Source organism: Microtus pennsylvanicus, chromosome 11 (genome assembly GCF_037038515.1).
Source record: "Microtus pennsylvanicus isolate mMicPen1 chromosome 11, mMicPen1.hap1, whole genome shotgun sequence".
Lineage (NCBI taxonomy): Eukaryota > Metazoa > Chordata > Mammalia > Rodentia > Cricetidae > Microtus > Microtus pennsylvanicus.
In genome coordinates this window covers 66,652,189-66,669,404 of record NC_134589.1, presented here as the reverse complement: position 1 = coordinate 66,669,404, position 17,216 = coordinate 66,652,189, and the positions used below count along the sequence as shown (strand labels likewise).

At 40.1% G+C, this 17,216-nt stretch overlaps 1 protein-coding gene across 4 annotated transcripts in view; it reads right to left on the bottom strand.

Moving 5' to 3' along the window:
* The window catches only part of Cdc42se2 (CDC42 small effector 2), a 69,538-nt gene that overhangs the window by 30,614 nt on the left and 21,708 nt on the right, over positions 1-17,216 (bottom strand). For 2 of the 4 annotated variants that reach the window (XM_075992600.1, XM_075992602.1), the window contains exon 2: positions 7,549-7,698. The exons of the other annotated variants lie outside the window; for them this stretch is intronic. The gene's annotated coding sequence lies outside the window, so the exon portion shown is untranslated. The remainder of the gene's footprint in view (positions 1-7,548; positions 7,699-17,216) is intronic. 4 annotated transcript variants of the gene reach the window in all.

Genomic DNA, 17,216 nt, shown 5'->3' with positions numbered 1-17,216 from the left:
ACTGCTGTCACTATGGCACTATGGGAAGTCCACAGAGCTCTCCTGAGTAACAGGTTCTCACTGCTGTCACTATGGCACTATGGGAAGTCCACAGAGCTCTCCTGAGTAACAGGTTCTCACTGCTGTCACTATGGCACTATGGGAAGTCCACAGAGCTCTCCTGAGTAACAGGTTCTCACTGCTGTCACTATGGCACTATGGGAAGTCCACAGAGCTCTCCTGAGTAACTGGTTCTCACTGCTGTCACTATGGCACTATGGGAAGTCCACAGAGCTCTCCTGAGTAACTGGTTCTCACTGCTGTCACTATGGCACTATGGGAAGTCCACAGAGCTCTCCTGAGTAACAGGTTCTCACTGCTGTCACTATGGCACTACTGTTGCCCTGGTTGTCTTTTCTTTGCTGTCACAGAGACGGGGCCTCTTTGGCGCTAACCTGAGCAGCATGTGCAAAATGACCTTTCTAGTCAGGCTCCCTCTTAGATGGAGCAACACATAAAAAAAAGTGTCTATTTACATTTATATTTAAAAGAGAAATGGAGTGGAACTGGTATCAAGGTACAGGAAAAAAACATATAAACCAATTAATTAATTCTTCCCTTTTATAGCAATGTCCTAATATCCTCCAAAATAGTTTAAATGTATACATAATTTATATGTCCATGACATACACTGTTTACAACAGAGAACTTTCAGTAGATAGTTGAATTAGTAATTCTAATTTGGTTACCTTATTAGTTAATAAGTGTCAATAAAAATACAACTGTATACTATATTGATCTGTCTTTTCTCCTCTTAAACAAAAGGCTTTGAGTGTCGGAGGCATAAAGATTTAGAGGCTTAGTAAACGAGCTGTATGTGTAATCCATGCTTCTTGGCCAAGCAAAGAAGTTCCTATCAGTCCCCTGGGACAGGAAAGCCAGTTCAACCCAAACTGGAGTGGCTTATCTGGGTGTAAACAGGCGCAGTGGAGGACAGCTTTAGTCCTGTTTCAGATTACTCCAGCGACAAAAGATCACTTGGGTCTACAGCTCATTCCTGTGTGCTTGGTGCCAAGTGCCTGACTTGTTAACTTGCTATTTTCCTCCAATAAATAAGGCATTTTCAGCTGCCAAATGATTTTTTTTTTTACATGGGAAACTTTTTTTTTTTGGTTTTTCAAGACAGGGTTTTTCCATGTAACAGCCTTGGCTGTCCTGGAACTCACTCTATAGACATCTGCCCATCTCTGCATCTTAAAGGTATGTGCCACCACTGCCCTGCTGGAGAAATCTTTTTTTTTTTTATAAATATGCTGTGACAATAGAATTATACCATATTCCATAAGGAGTTCACTAAAACTTTTTTCTATTTAAATTTTTTTTTTAAGATTTACTTATTTTATGTATTTGAGTGTTTTTCCTGAATGTCTGTGTCCAATAGCATGCCTGGTTCCTGGGAAGTCAGAAGAGGGCATTGGATTCCCTGGAACTGAAATGACACAGCTGGAAGCTACGACATGGGTGCTAGGGTGGTCCGTACCCACTTTTCAGTCTCCTACGGTCCGCCCCCTCCTCTCTCTGTCCCTCCTTCCTTCCTTGGGAGGCTTTTCTTTAGTCTCACTGTCTTGTCTAGGCTGACCTGACTCCTGGGCTCAAGTGACATTCCCGTCTCAGTCTCCAGAGCAGCTAGGACTACAGACACACACCACACCAGGCCTCGTTGTGTGCTTGCTTGCTTGTTTTTCTGAGACAGGGTTTCTCTGTGTAGTTTCAGATCCTGTCCTGGAACTCGCTTTGTAGAACAGGCAGGCCTTGAACTCACAGAGAAATGTCTGTCCCTGTCTCCTGAGTGCAGGCGTGCGCCACATTTGGCACATTGTGTTTTTACTTTAACAAAAATCTGCATCCAACTGTATTACCAAAATTAACACCACAGTTGAAACAGATAACTGACAATCAAGCAGTGTCCACAGAGTGCCTGGCATCTGGCTTACTGTGGCCTCTAAATCGAGAGACAGAGAGACAGACAGACAGAGACAGACAGAGAGAGAGAGAGAGACAGAGACAGAGACTAGTATATGAGGTAGGCATGAGAGTTTATGTCTATAATCAGAAGGGAGTGGCAGCACTCCAGAGGCTGAGGGAAAGGACTGTGAACTTGAGACCAGTCAGAGCTATAGAAAGAAAAAAAAACATTTTTAGGGGCCAGAGGGAGGGTACAGAGGGTAAGAGTATTTGCTGTGAATGCGTGAGGACCTGCAATGATCCCCTACAGCCTCAGAAAAGGTTCACACACCTGTGACCTATGCACTGTGGGAAGTGAAGACAGGCAAACTGATGGAGTTTGCTGACCTAGCCAACCTTGCAAATCAGCATGTTCAGTGACAGACTCTCCCTCAAGGGACTAAGGGAGAAACAGAAACCAGGGCACCTGTCATCCTCCAAATGTACGTATACACACACACACACACACACACACACACACACACACACACACCCATGTATTACTAAAAATCAAGAAAAAATTACTTGGATTTAGACAGTACTAGACACTGTTTAACGATTACTCGGCAGCCATACTGCACGTAATGTAGCATGTAGCCAACTTCGGGTCGGCTTCCATTTCACTACTGGAAACTTTACCCAGTCCCAGGACTCAGCCAGGATCCTTAGAGCACAAAAGCAGCCCACAGGCTGGGGCACATTCATTAAGCTGCACAAGCAGAAACTGTGCAATAGCATGAGCACCTGCCTCACAGTCCCTGATGGAGGGAGAGTAAGTTCAAAGCACATGAATAGTAACTCTGAGGTTCCACCAGAGAAGATCTCCATCTAGACAGGCTGTCGATGAAATCTAGTTTTAGACACAATGTGTCATATATGATTATAACTTAAGAGAGAATTGAACTAGACTTTATTAGCTTGTCTGATGTATCTGAATTGTGATTTCCTCATTCCCAAGGTAAAGATAATATTTGCCTCTTAGGATTATGAAAATTAAAATAAGACAAGAGTCTTTGTCAAAGTACATTAAGTGTAATGTGTGATTAATACTCAAATGTTCGTTTTTCTCCTTTGAGGGAGTGTTTATAATAAAGTTGGAGTTTTCTGTCCTACAAAGGAATTTACTAACAACACTGACTTTTAAAAAAATTTAAACCATTCAAAGAAAACAGGCTAGACATGGTAGCCTATGCCTGTAATTCCAGTACTGGGCGAGGGTAGAGGGGTGGGGGTGGGGGGGTAGAGTCAGCATGAATCAGAATCTAAAGCCAGTAAGATCTTGCATACAAACCCTGTTTGGGGATGAGGGGTTGGTGGGAGTCCTATACAAGGCAGGAAAGGACTAAATACAACTTAATGGTAATAAAAATAAATAAAAATTTAAAGCTGCACTTTAATTGGATCAACTTGTCTGACCTGGTCACTGGAACCAATTATTATGGCCAAACAATGAAATGAACCACTGGCTCCTTGAACCAAGAGGCTAAACAAGGTTGACTTGCCTCGTCCATGGGAATCCAAGCACAGCAGGAAGGGAGGTGCAGTGCTGGAAGAGGGAGACTCAAGGACCTCATCAGACAACCACATCGTGTCTGCTTTGGTCAGCTATAAACAGTACCTGAAACACATTAAACTATATATACATAAAGACTAAATGGAAACTTAACTTTTGAGAGATTCTTCAAGGTACTAGCTAAAAATAAAACTAATGGATTTTCAGAAGAGGAATAACAAGGACTGAGTGTGAAAAGCCACAGCGGAAAATGACAAATTTAAAATGTTCACTGCTTCTAATTAAAGAAATGGAAATTGGAGACTCTCTAGAGAAGCCCATGGAGAGTGTACTCCTCTATTTCTCCACTCTCTTTTAATGCTGTGGTTAAATATATATTAAAATCATTTTTAATAAACTATAACCTACAAGCACACACACATATAATTTGGAGAGACAGCTCAGCAGCTAAGAGCACTGGCTGTTACAGAAGACTGGGATTCAATGCCCAGCACCCACATGGCAACTCATAACAGTCTGTAACTCCAGTTCCAGAGGATCCAACATCCTCACACAGACATACATGCGAACAAAACACCAATGCACATAAAATAAATAAAGCCCAAACCAGCAACTACTATTTCATAACTATTCTATTTGAAAATGTAGCAGTATTCAGTGTTGGGAAGGGAACAGGGAAAGTGTGGTGGTCTGAAGAGAATGGTCCCCATAGGCTCATGTTTGGATACTTGGTCCTCAGTTGGTGCAACTATTTGGGAAGGATTAAGATGTGTCTCACTGGGCTCTGAGATTTCAAAAGACTAGTGCCATTCAAAGTGTGCTCTCTGCCTCCTGCTGGGGGTTCAGGATGTGAGTCTCAGCTGCTGCCCAGTCACCCCTACTTTCCATCTAGTCCACCTTCATGACTCTGACCTCCTGCAATCATACACCCCAAATAAATTCTTCTATAAATTGCTTTGGTCATGGTCTCTCATAACAGCAATAGTTAAAAAAAAAAAAAGTAACTAAGACACTGGCAACCATATACATGTGAGTTTCAGGCCTTTTATGAAAGTAATCTGAAATTTCCACAATTAGTAATCTATAAAGAACTCAAAAGAAAGGAAAAACCTATATGCACAAAATTCATAATGGAAATACTTCTTAAAACAGAATTTAAAAAATAGGTAAAGTCAAGTGGCTAGGTAGTTGTTTAATTATGGTTTAATTACAGCTGTTATAGCCAATGCTATAAGAATATGTTTAACAAGTTGTATTGCCTAGAAGCATTGTAATAACAATCATAGGAAATTTATATGAAAATAAGATGACCATTTAAAATCTAACATTATTAAAATAAATCTATTATTTTTGTTTTTTTAAGATACTTATTTTTTGTTTTATATGTATGAATGTTTTGCCTGCGTGTGTTTCTGTGTAACACATGGGCCCAGTATCCATGGAGACCAGAAGGCACTAGATCTCTTGGAACTTGAGTTACAGATGGCTGCGAGCTTCCATGTAAGTGCTGGGATCTGAATCAAGATCCTCTGCAAGATAACCAGTGCTCTTAATCATTGAGCCATCTCCTCAGCAACAAATTTTGTCTTTAAAACATCTGATGTATCTGGTACCATGTTTTGAAAAACCTGAACTTCACCAAAAATGGGCAACAACAATTATATTTTAGATAAAATATAATTCACAGAAATATTAACTTTCAAGAATATACAGAGTTTTAAAAATATACTTAGATAACTACTCCTGATGAATAAATGGCTCATGACAGTTTTTATAAAATAGATGTGGAAAATTTCAAAATCCCCTATACCAACACAAAGTACTGGGCTTATTTCTATGAAATGCTTTATGTTCTCATCTGTTTCATTAGCACAGCTCCACAGGAGACCACTGAAGCCCTGTTTCTGGAATGCTGCCCCAATTCTTCTCACCCAGGCCTTGTTGCCAGGGCTGCAGCTGCACAACCAATTCTTATTAAAATGGAGTCTTTGAAATGCTGGTCTATGGAGAAGGATATAAAGGATTTCATTATCTCTTCTCAAAACTCACAGTGAGGGAGGGCTGCGCTCCACCCTTCCCAAGGCACAAAACCACTCACATCCCTCTCAGCCAACTTAAACACCAAGACAAAGGCAGCAGCTCAGCCTTAGACAATGCAAGAAGTCCTGACAGACAGCACTGCACAGCAGCGTCAACGTCTAGCAGGTTATTTTCAAATGAGTGTAAAATGAGTGGTGTGGTCATGAGCGATGGCCGTGACCTGAGAAACAACACTTGGGAGAAAGACTCAGCACTCTGTGACAACAACCAAGAATAATTTCACCAACAAAAATGGGAAAACTGAAAGGATTCACTCTTTGCTATTGTACTGAGGGCCTAACAGCTGCTTGGAGAATTTTATGGATGGGTTACTCTCCTCCATTTTCATTAGGAACACATGCCCTTTGGCTCTCTCAATAAAATTCATAACAACTGCTGGCCTTGCTCCGAGAGACAATTTATGAGTTAATCTATCTGATGAGAAACATTAACACAAATCTACAAAGATTAGTTATTTTCAGCTGAATGTAAACGAATAAATACTCAAAGTCAAAGTAAAAACCAAGGCCAGATTTTTATTAAACAGTATTTTCAATGTTCGTAGGGCACTAGACTTCTTGCAGCACAAAGAACTTAAGAACACCAATTGCTTTAGGGACAAGAATTCAGTCTGGAAACGTCCCTTGGAGTGTACAGTAGTCTGCTCCTCAGTGATGCATTTACAGTGGAAGAAAGCAGGAAAAGAGAGGAAGGGACACTCTCCCTTGAGGACTTGACCACACAACATCCACTTCAGAGAAAGAGACACGAGACCCAGTCCTAAAAGTGCACAATTACTGGCATTTTATCTGTCTTAATCAAAACCGAATCAGTGATCTAAGTGTATTTAACACACACGAACACAAGAAAAAAAGACTAAATGCATGTTAAACAACTGATTTTCCTAGATCCTTCCCTTCTTGCAGCTGTCAAGCTCTACATGAAATGTTCACTCAGCATTTGCAAAAGAATTTTAAAGCAATTTTATGATTTTTCTAATAGGTTTTTGCCCTTAGTACATGCGATTTTATTTTTAAAAGCTCGATTTTAAAGTTTTAGGTTCCCCCTTTATTTTAGAGAACTGTATTTTTTAAATTTTATTTAAAGTGAATAGCCAAAAGAACCTATCGAACCCTTAAATCCCCTGTCCCTACCAGTGTTGACTGTGTGGTGGGAAACACCATCCCTTCCTCTCAGAAGGGTGTGTGTGTTCTTTAACCCGGAGACTGTGATGGAAGGGGCTGCTATCTTTTACACATGCCTCAACAATCCTTATTTTTTAATGTACTAGATTACATGATGAAGAGAGGATAAATATAGTCTGGATAGAGGAAAATGTACATATTTCTGTTGTTGTTGTTGTTTTTTGTGTGAGACAGAGTCCTTCTGTATAGTCCTGGCTATCCTGGAACTCATTATATAGACCAGGCTGCCTATGCCTCCCAAGTGCTATAATTAAAGGCATGCACCACCATGCCTAGCTTCCAGTAGATTTTTGTTTGTTTGTTTGCTTGTATGTTTTGTTTCATCATTGTTGTTGTTGTTGTTTGAGACACGGTTTCTCTGTGCAACAATCCTAACTGTCTTAGAACTAGCTCTTGCAGACCAGGCTGACCTTGAATTCACACAGATTCACCTGCCTCTGCCTCCCAAGTGCTGGGATTAAAGGCGCCACAATCACCAGCGCTTCCAGTAGATTTTTAAAATGGCTTTGAAGAGTAGTCAACCATTACCGACTGCTTTTATTGATAAAATGTGGAATGTACTGTAACTAACTGAACGATGGCCATGAGATGACAACTGTCATGACCGTCACATAGGCAATGGAACGGCTGTGCTTAACCAGAAGATCAAAACCACACTCTGGACTCTGACAAAATAAACTAATTAATGGCTAGTGCTAAGAACGCAAAGAAAGCAGACTGCTTTTGTGGCGATCACTTCAATAACTAGCCATCAGTGGCCAGACTTACCACTCACAATGCGGCCACTTATTCAGCTATCTCTGAGTGAAGACGGTTCCACACGACACACACAGGACTGCAGATGCAGTAGCAGCAGAAGTTGCTCCTGGAAGATTTCTTCTCATTTAGTTTTCCCGTTTCACTCAAAACTGGCCCTATCTGCAAACGAAAGCATGCAATTAGGAGGCAGAAGTGGCAGGGAGAAATTCCTCCATCCATATAATTAAATGATACAACATGAAAACTAAACTCAAATGCTAGACTCACTAAGCACCATGTTTAAACAAACAACCTACTTTTCAATGCCTGTAACATGCTTATTACACAAAGTTACACCCTTTTCTCATCATATAAATTGATCGTTGCTTCCATGGTATGCAAGATACAACTTATGACCCATTGAGCAGAATCCAGGTAACAAGTCTTCAGTGGATACACACAAGGTTGGCTTACACACTGTGTTAAAGAACATGTTCCTACATTGACAAATCTAAAGACTTCACAAGAAAAATTCAGATTTCTGCTCTCTTGAAAAAAATAAAATCAAACAACATGAGGTCTACTCCTGCGTGGCGCACTATCAGATTGGATGGGCGTGGGCTTTCTGGCTGGCTCTCCACAGATGCTGCCACTCTACCCTAGTTCAGTGTGACCTAGTTCACAGTTACCTGTCTGGACCCGATAAGCATCTGAGCTTTCAAACTCTGGTATGTATTTTTAATAGCTCACAGGGAACATTGTATTACTGTCAAACTCAAACATATTTTCTTGATTTAGGAATATAAAATAACATAAAATAGATACATTAGGTTTGAGTCAGAAAGCTGTAGATTTGAGTTCTAATTCTGAATATCAGTAGCTGTGTGATCAGGCCCATATCAAAGCTAAGCTATTTTTTCATAGAGAAACATCCAAACAAACAAACACTTAACACACTAAGCAACAACGAGCCTAAAATCTAGCATGCACAAGCTCAATTGGTAATCCTAATCACTTCTTTCTCGATATTGCTCATCTCAGGGACCACACCGTATCTCATGTCAGCACTATCCAGTGTCTTCACTCCCTAAAAGCACTGCCAGAACAAGTCAATCCTCCAATCCCAGCCATACAAACAAACGGCAACTCTTCCCTAAGTTTCCACTGCTTTGCTGAAGTTGTATATTCAGCTGTTTAAGTTGCGGTAGGCTTGCTTGCCTTGTGTACACAATGCTCCAGGCTTAATCCTTAGCACCAAAAACATGGCAGAGATAGAACAACTAATTGTGTCCTCCAAATGCTGCTGGTACAAATTTGAATTACATAGTCTTTTTTTTTTTAATTTTGTAGCTGCTTTAACACACATGCACAAGCCAGGTAGCGGTAGCACATGCCTTTAATCCCAACACTCAGGAGGCACAGGCAGAGGATCTCTGAGTTTGAGGCCAGCCTGGTCTACAAAGTGAGTTCCAGGAGAGCAAGGACTAAACAAAGAAACCCTATCTTGAAAAACAAAACAAAACAAACAAAAAACCACACACAGACCAAAAACCAACCCCAGCCCACCAGTGTCATACAATGCAGCTATTGCATCCCTAGGGGACATCTGTAAAATATCACAGCAGTTTACTGCAACAGGTGATAAAAGAAGCAGAAAGTCACTGACTTGAGACTATCTCTATACTTTCAGTCCCTACACTATGAAATACATTAAGTTGTATAGTGTTTGGGTTTGGTTAATTTTGGCATGTGATGTTTTTATTTATTTGCAAATTTTTATAACTGAAAGTTTATAATATTAAAATTTTTTAATGAAATGCAACCTAACTCGCTATGTAAATATACAAAAAAACCTAACTGACTGGCAGAACAGACAGCTGAGTCTCACCCAATCACAAGTCAAACTTCAGCCAAGCACATGCTGCCAATAGGCCAGACCACACCCAAAAGGTAGAGAAAGAGACGAACCTTACTTTACTTCCCTTTTTGTATAGATATAGAAAGACTCAATACCCAGTTAGACAAAACTCTCTGAATCTTTTATGATTATGAGCATTGCCTAATTCATAAAAATCATTCTTTACTCAAATTCAGCTTTATTTAAATATGCCTAAAGTGGTTTTTTTTCTTATTTAACAGAAAAAAAAAGGCAACAACTGCCTGTAGATAGGTGAACGGGTAAACAGGAGGATAACCTTCACTCGGGGAGGCACTTACAGCCATGCACCACACGTGTGGGAACTATGAATGCAACCTAATACAAAACTGTAAACTGACTTAAAACAGTGTGAGATTGTGCATGTGTGCGTGCGTGCGTAACTTAGCTACCTGGTTCTCAAGGGTGAACTTTGCAGAGGACAACATAAAAAACAACATGAACATGCCTGGTTGCAACAATGAATGAACTACTCTAGGGCTGTGGGGATGGCTTAGTAGGTAAAGTGCTTGCCATACAAGAATAGAGATCTGAGTATGGATGCCCTGCACAAACATAAAAAGCTGGGTGCAGTGGCACACATCTGTGACCCAGTGATGAGGGTGCCAAAATAGGTGGATTCTGGAGTCTGCTGGTCAGCCAGAATAGTCAAAACGCCATGCTCCAGGGTCACAGAAAAACTGCCTCAAAATATACAAGGGAGGCAGCCAGTGCGATGGGTCACTGAGTAAGAGTAAGTTCAACTTCAGAGATCCTCACAGTGAAGAAAACCAGTTCCCTCAAACTACCCTCTGACCTCCGCACATATGCATCTATACACCCACATACATACACACATACAATAAATAAGTAAATGTAAAAAAATTTTAAATAGTGTCGAAGAGGCCGGGCGGTGGTGGCGCACGCCTTTAATCCCAGCACTTGGGAGGCAGAGGCAGGTGGATCTCTGTGAGTTCGAGGCCAGCCTGGTCTACAGAACAGGCTCCAAAGCCATAGAGAAACCCTGTCTCAAAAAAAGAAACAAACAAACAAACAAAAATAGTGTCAAAGGAAGATAGCATACCTCTGGTCTTTACATACCCACACATGATTAAGCACACACACACACACACACACACCTCATGCAAAAATAATTTACCATATATCCATCATGAATCAAAAAATAATTATCAATTATGCTTCATTGAAAACCCACTCACATTGAGTGTGTAGGTCTATGGTATAGCAATTGGCAAGCATACACAAAAATCACAGTTTTATCTTCAGCACTGTGAGGAAACAAACATATATGCACATGCAAACATGCACACACAAACACAAGTATGCTGTAAAATCCATTTATATAAATTCTAGAAAACAGAAACTAGCCAGGCAATGGTGACAAACGCCTTTAATCCCAACACCCAGAGGTGTTGCAGAGGAAGGCGGATCTCTGTGAATTGGAGGCCAGCCTGGTCTACAGAGTGAGATCTAGAACAGCCAAGACTGGAGAAACACTATCTCAAAGAGAGAGAGACAGACAGACAGACAGAGACACAGGAAAAAATCAAAAACTAATTTCTAGTAACAAAGAGTAGGTGTATCAATTTCCTGGAAATAGGTATGGGTAGGCAATGAAAAGGACTACAAACAGCTGAAAGCAAACTTTTGGGGTGACAGATATTTTCAATTATATTTGTTATAGTGGTTTTTGTGGTGCTGGGGTCACACCACTGTCTTGGGCACCCCAGGCAAGCTCTGGTCCACTGTCTGTTCCCAGTCTCAGATTTCCTGTAGCTCAAGTGTGGTATCCCTTCATAGGCATATATGTATGGCAAAGTTATCAAACCGAACACTTTTTAAATGTGCAATTATTCTGCTTAAAACCAAATAACTCACTGCCTACTGATAATTTGTAGCAACATTGATTTACACGGAAAGCTGGATCATTTCAATGCATTTAAGTTTGACACATTTAAGCAAGGAATCTCTGCTATTTACTTACTCTGTAAATAAACTACAAAAAATATAACCATTCACATAAATAGCTTACGGGAAAAGTAATCAGGATAACCAAGCAGCAGAGATACACTGTTAACTCTACAGTCCTGATATATTTTGCTGTATCTGGTGGTGCTGCTCACATTCCTAGATGTAGTAGGTTTACTGACAAAGTATACAGACAAAGGTTAGACTTCTAGGAATCATTTCTATAGTTCAAAATCTATTACAAGTGAGGATAGTGTAAATAAGGCCAAGTTTTAAAAGAGGAGGCCTACTTCTAATTATTGATGTTTCAAAAACATGATGGGAAAGGATGCAAATGTCCGATCATCATGCACAAAAGAGAGACGAGTTATGAAAGTGATCTGCTGGTAGGAATGCAAAGCCACATCACCTGTGAGGAAAGTCTGAAGACTTCCAGATGAAGGGAAACAACTACTACCTGTGGGGTGTATGAAATACAACACAGCACTGAGAAAAGAGGGTCTTGCTTGAGCCTGAACTCCAGCTCCACCACTTATTAAATGGGCTAAAGTTAAGCAACCTACATACCCTCTCCAAGCCTCAATTTGCTGAACTACAAAATGAAAACAATCCATAAAATTATTAGGGTTTAAATTAGGCTAGTATCTGTGAAATGCTTATGACATGGTCTGGCACAAAGACTCTAGAATGTAATTATCAAATCAAACCATGTGATGTTATATCACGTTATCAGCTGTTTAAACAGTCTAAAGTCAGGACATTTTAAAATACATAGCACAGGCACAGCAACTGTAGTACAATATAGTATTACCAGTGAGCTAGAGCCAGGTGTGATGATCCACAGACACAACCCCAACAATGTGGAACACAAACAGAAAAGAAGAATTTTATGTCAGCCTGAACTACAGTTGACCTAGACTGTATCAATAGTCAAATAAACATAATTTCCAGTTTTGACCACCAGAAGAATTGTAAACAAGTTATTTTACACACACACATACACACACGTTTGGTTTCATTAACTATAAAATGAATACAATGCCATTAGCTCAGTATAATGCTTGACACACAACAACTAAAAATTAAAATATTTCATTATGTTACTAATGAAATAGATTTATTATAAGCTTGTATAAGGACCATCCACCGTGGTCCCAATTTATGATGATTTTCAGTCGTTCCTATCTCTATCTCAGGATATCCAGTTCAAATAACAAATTATACCAAAATTCTAGTAAAATTATAAATTACATGGTCATCCTTGTTTAAAACTGAATGAAATGCCTTCAGATATTTTTTTATATTTTGTTTTCAACATGTTCTTTCACCTCCTCCTTCTGTTGATCAGTGCCTCACTAAACAGACTAGCTGGAAACTCTGTATCCTCTTGCCTTCCAAGAGTTGGACTTTAAAGTATCCCGCCTCCCCAGTTCTCTCACATTCCCTTTTTGGTAACAGCATCCTTTTGCTCCTCCAACACACCATTACCCATTTTCAACCCAGGCTCCAAGTGTAAGATTTCTCTTTAATCTCATGTTTCAGGACAGTGTCATGTTTTCCAAATTTAATCTTTCTTATATTTCTATCCGAATTCTAAAATAAAGGTTAGCGATGTAAATATATGACCATCACAATAACATTAAAAAATTAGTCCTTCAGAGATAACTACATTTTAACAGGGACTCCTAGAAGACACTGTTTAATACAAATAATAATACCAGTTGGGATTTCAGGCACTGTGACTGATGGGGAAGCTCAGCCAATCACATCTGGCTTGGGTGTGGCCACCTGGAGCCAGGATACTTCAGTCAGGACTTGATAATAACTCTAAATTTTCTTTAGGTCCCCATAATATTATCAGCACCCCCAACCAGCTGGAAGTAGCCTGGAATACTTCGTCCACATTCCCAAAAAAATGGACTATGGATATTTTCCTTTTGTTGTTGTTTTTTTTCTTTTTAAATAAAAATAAAAAAAGAGGGGGAAGTGAAGTGATGAGGGAGAATTGTCTGTATGCTGTCAATCATGTTTTAAATAAACGCCGATTGGCCAGGCAGGAAGTATAGGTGGGAAAACCAGACAGGAAGTAGAAATGATGCAATGAGAACAGGAGAATTCTGGGAAGAAGGAAGTTGATTCCTCCCACACCTGCCCAGACTCCAAAGAAGCAAGATGTAAGCTGCCCTGCTGAGAAAGGTACCAAACCATGTGGCTAACATAGATAAGAACAATGGGTTAATATAAGCTACAAGAGTTAATAAGTAGCCTGAGCTAATGGGCCAATCAGCTTTATAACTTAAAGAGATCTCTGTGTGATTTTCTTTGGGGTTTGCCGGCTGTGGGGTACTGGGCAGACAGAAAACCCCAACAAGCCAGCCCCTTCATGTTACTTGTGACAAGGTGAATGGAGCTTGCTGAGGGCAGTTTTCCGTCTTCAGATCACATAATTTGGGCAGATTTTTACTTGCTTGCACATTAGTCCTGGACTTCTGAGTTCTGTCTTTCACTCCATAAGGCTCCTTGGCTTGTTTCCATCAGCTGAGCTCACTAAGCACACATATGTTGATAAACCCACACTCCCAACCCAAAGCTCCTCAGCCCTGGTGCCCTTCAGTCTGAATCATACAACCTACCACAAGTAGCACATCTCCACCAAGAAGTGTGACCTCTACCCTCAGCTTAACTCCACTTTTTCCTTACCACTTTCCCACCTCAATTCCGTTAATCTTATTTTATTCCATTTTTTCTCTTCTACTTATTTCCCAAGCAAAAAACAAGGGCATCTTTCTTCACTCCTACCTTTCTGCTTTGTTGTTCAAGGCCAGACACCACCAAGATCTCCCTTAGTTATTTTTACAATGTGATTGCCACCAAACCTGACAATCTGAGTTACATCCCCAGAACCTACTTGGTAGAAGAACAGAACCCTTTGTAAATTGTCCTCTGACCTCCACATGCATGCTATGACACACTCAAAACTGCTCTTTCCTATGACAAGCAAACATACACATATACATACTGTTGTAATTGATTTAACATCGCCATGAAGAAAAGTCATGCCATGCAACAAGGCTCACATAGGAGGTTTATTGAAAGAGGAGAGACAAGGGGCAGAGACAGGGTTTCTCTGTGTAGCCCTGGCTATCCTGGAGCTCACTCTGTAGACCAAGCTGGCCTGAATTCACAGACATCCACCTGCCTTTGCCCCCTGAGTGCTGTGATAAAAGGTGGCGGGCGCCACTACCACCCATCTTTCTTTCCCCCCTGAGACAGTGTTTCTCTGTATATTTCTGACTGTCCTAGAACTTGCTACATAGACAAGGCTGGCCTCAAACTCAGAAAACCACATGCCTCTGCCTCAGAGTATTAAAGGTATATGCTACCATGACTGACCTGTCACACATTATTTTTGAATATTATCCCAACCTATCTCATTTCAGCAAAATAAATAAAGATAAACTGAATCTTAAAAAAAATGCATAGCATGTGGAGATGGCTCAGCAAGAAAAGTCCTTGCACAAGCATGAAGACATAAGTTCCAATCCCCAGTACCCATGTAAAGCCAAGAATGGTAGTACATCTCTGATCGCAATGCTCCTACAGAGACAGAAGCTCAAGAAAACTCACAAGGCAGTCAGCCTGTGAACAAGAGACCCTGTCTCAAACAAGACAGAAAGAGGAGTGATACCCAAGATTATCCTCTCACCTATATATACAAGCTGTGGCACATACACACCTGCAACACACACACAAGTCTGCAACCAAGTTACAAAACCAAACAGTACATTTAAAGTATGCATTAATTCCAACTCTATAAAAACCAAGCAGTAAAACACAAAAATAAAGATTTATAGTTACATCCACTGCCATACTTCAACCATTCACTACAGACAGGAAACACACTATGAAAGGTTTTTACAAATGCTTGCTTATTTCCAACTGAAAACATGAGGTCTGACAAACCACTTTATGTAAACAAAATTAATTGTTCACGTTTAATATAACATTTCAGAACATATCAAATCAAAGTTGAAAAGTTTTTAATATTACCACCTTCAAAATATACGACATGCAAATCCATGTGATCAAATAAAATGACAGAAGGATATTCACATTCTCCTAGACATTCCCTCCTGTACTTCAGGGGCAGAAAATTTTTTTTTTAAATCCCCTACATTTTTCAGATTATTTCTCATAGTTAACAAGTGGAACGTAAACAGGGCTCTGCCTAAGCAGCTCCTTAGAGGTAGGAGCAGAAGTGAGCCTGTGAGTGGGAGGATCCGCAGAGTGTTTAGAGCTGCTGCCACCAGCAGCAGACTCAGCTCTTACAGCCACCTGCCAGTTTCAACTTCCTGACCTCCAGGACACAACTATGGCCTGTCTTCTTGAATATATTAACTCAAAAGCGACCTCGATTCTAACTCTTCCAGACCACCCGTTACCTTTTGCGGGGAGCTGGGGACACTAAGACAGTTTCACAAGGTCCTGACAGCCTGAAACTCCTGGTCCCCCAATCTGTACACCTTGAGAATGACCCTGAATCCTGATCCTCCTGTCTCCACCTATCCAAAAATTTTATCACCACCAAATGTCCTATATTAATGGCCTCTCTGAAACAGGGACTGGAGTTTGTTTCACAGAAGGAACTCTGAAAGCTATGGTTGGAGTCTGTTAAGTTTAAAACAGGCACTGCCTGTATTTATCCCTTCATCCCATCTTAGAAGCCTAAAAGCAAGATTTAGTATTATCAATTAAATTTGCGAGGTCAGTGTGAAGAATTAAAGGTTCCCTTATACCTAGCATGGTGACACATGCCTGAAACTCCAACACTTGGACTAACTCAAAAAACAAGACAACAAAGTTCTGTCAAATGTGATCTGGAATTAGTTTATGTATAATGCATGCCATGAAAAGAACTGATGTAAAATACTAACACTCCTTAAGACTGTGTGATCCTGTTTTTCTAAGTTGAATATATGTCTGTTAACATAAAGAGACAACTGGTTGTTGTTTTTACAAATTTCTTGGTGACACATACATGTGTAAACCCAGCACCCGGAGGCTGGAGCAACAATCAGGAGTTTTGATGCCAATTTGATCTACACTGTTAGACCGGTCTCAGAAACAAAACAAAAAAACCCAAATAAATAAAATGTTCTTTTTCCTCTGAAAAGTACAGAAATGTTTAAAAACTCAATAATCTCCAGGCTCCAGACTACTCACCCAATGGCTACACATGAACAATCCCAATCAGCTACTGCACTGATCATCATTCTCTCTGGTCAATCTAAACTGCTAAAGAAATGCTGAATATGACCAGCACATACCTACATCCCCAGCAGCATGTAAGGCTGAAGCAAGAACATCAAAATTTGATAGCTTCCTGGGCTAAATAGTAAGGGCCCAGAAGTTAAAAAATAAAGAAGTTTTTCTAATTTAATCTAAAAAATAAATAAATTCCCAGTGGGATGTAAGTACATGAAGCTACACTTAACCATTTCTCTATCAAAAAGTATTTCACTAACCATAGAAAACTCTAAGATTAAACAAAATATGACACACCTCTGCAACAGAATATTATGCACTCATAAAAAGAAATTAAGTAGAGCTATATAGTACATGTATCTATGCCTTAACACATACATACATATGTAAAATACCCAGTTACAAAAGGTTCTACATTGTTAGTGGACTGGCAACGAAGCAGTCATTTGGTCAACAGTCTAGCACGTCAGAAGTATAAGAGGTGGCACACAAATGAGTATCTTACAAATCCATCCTAAGGTACAGGCGC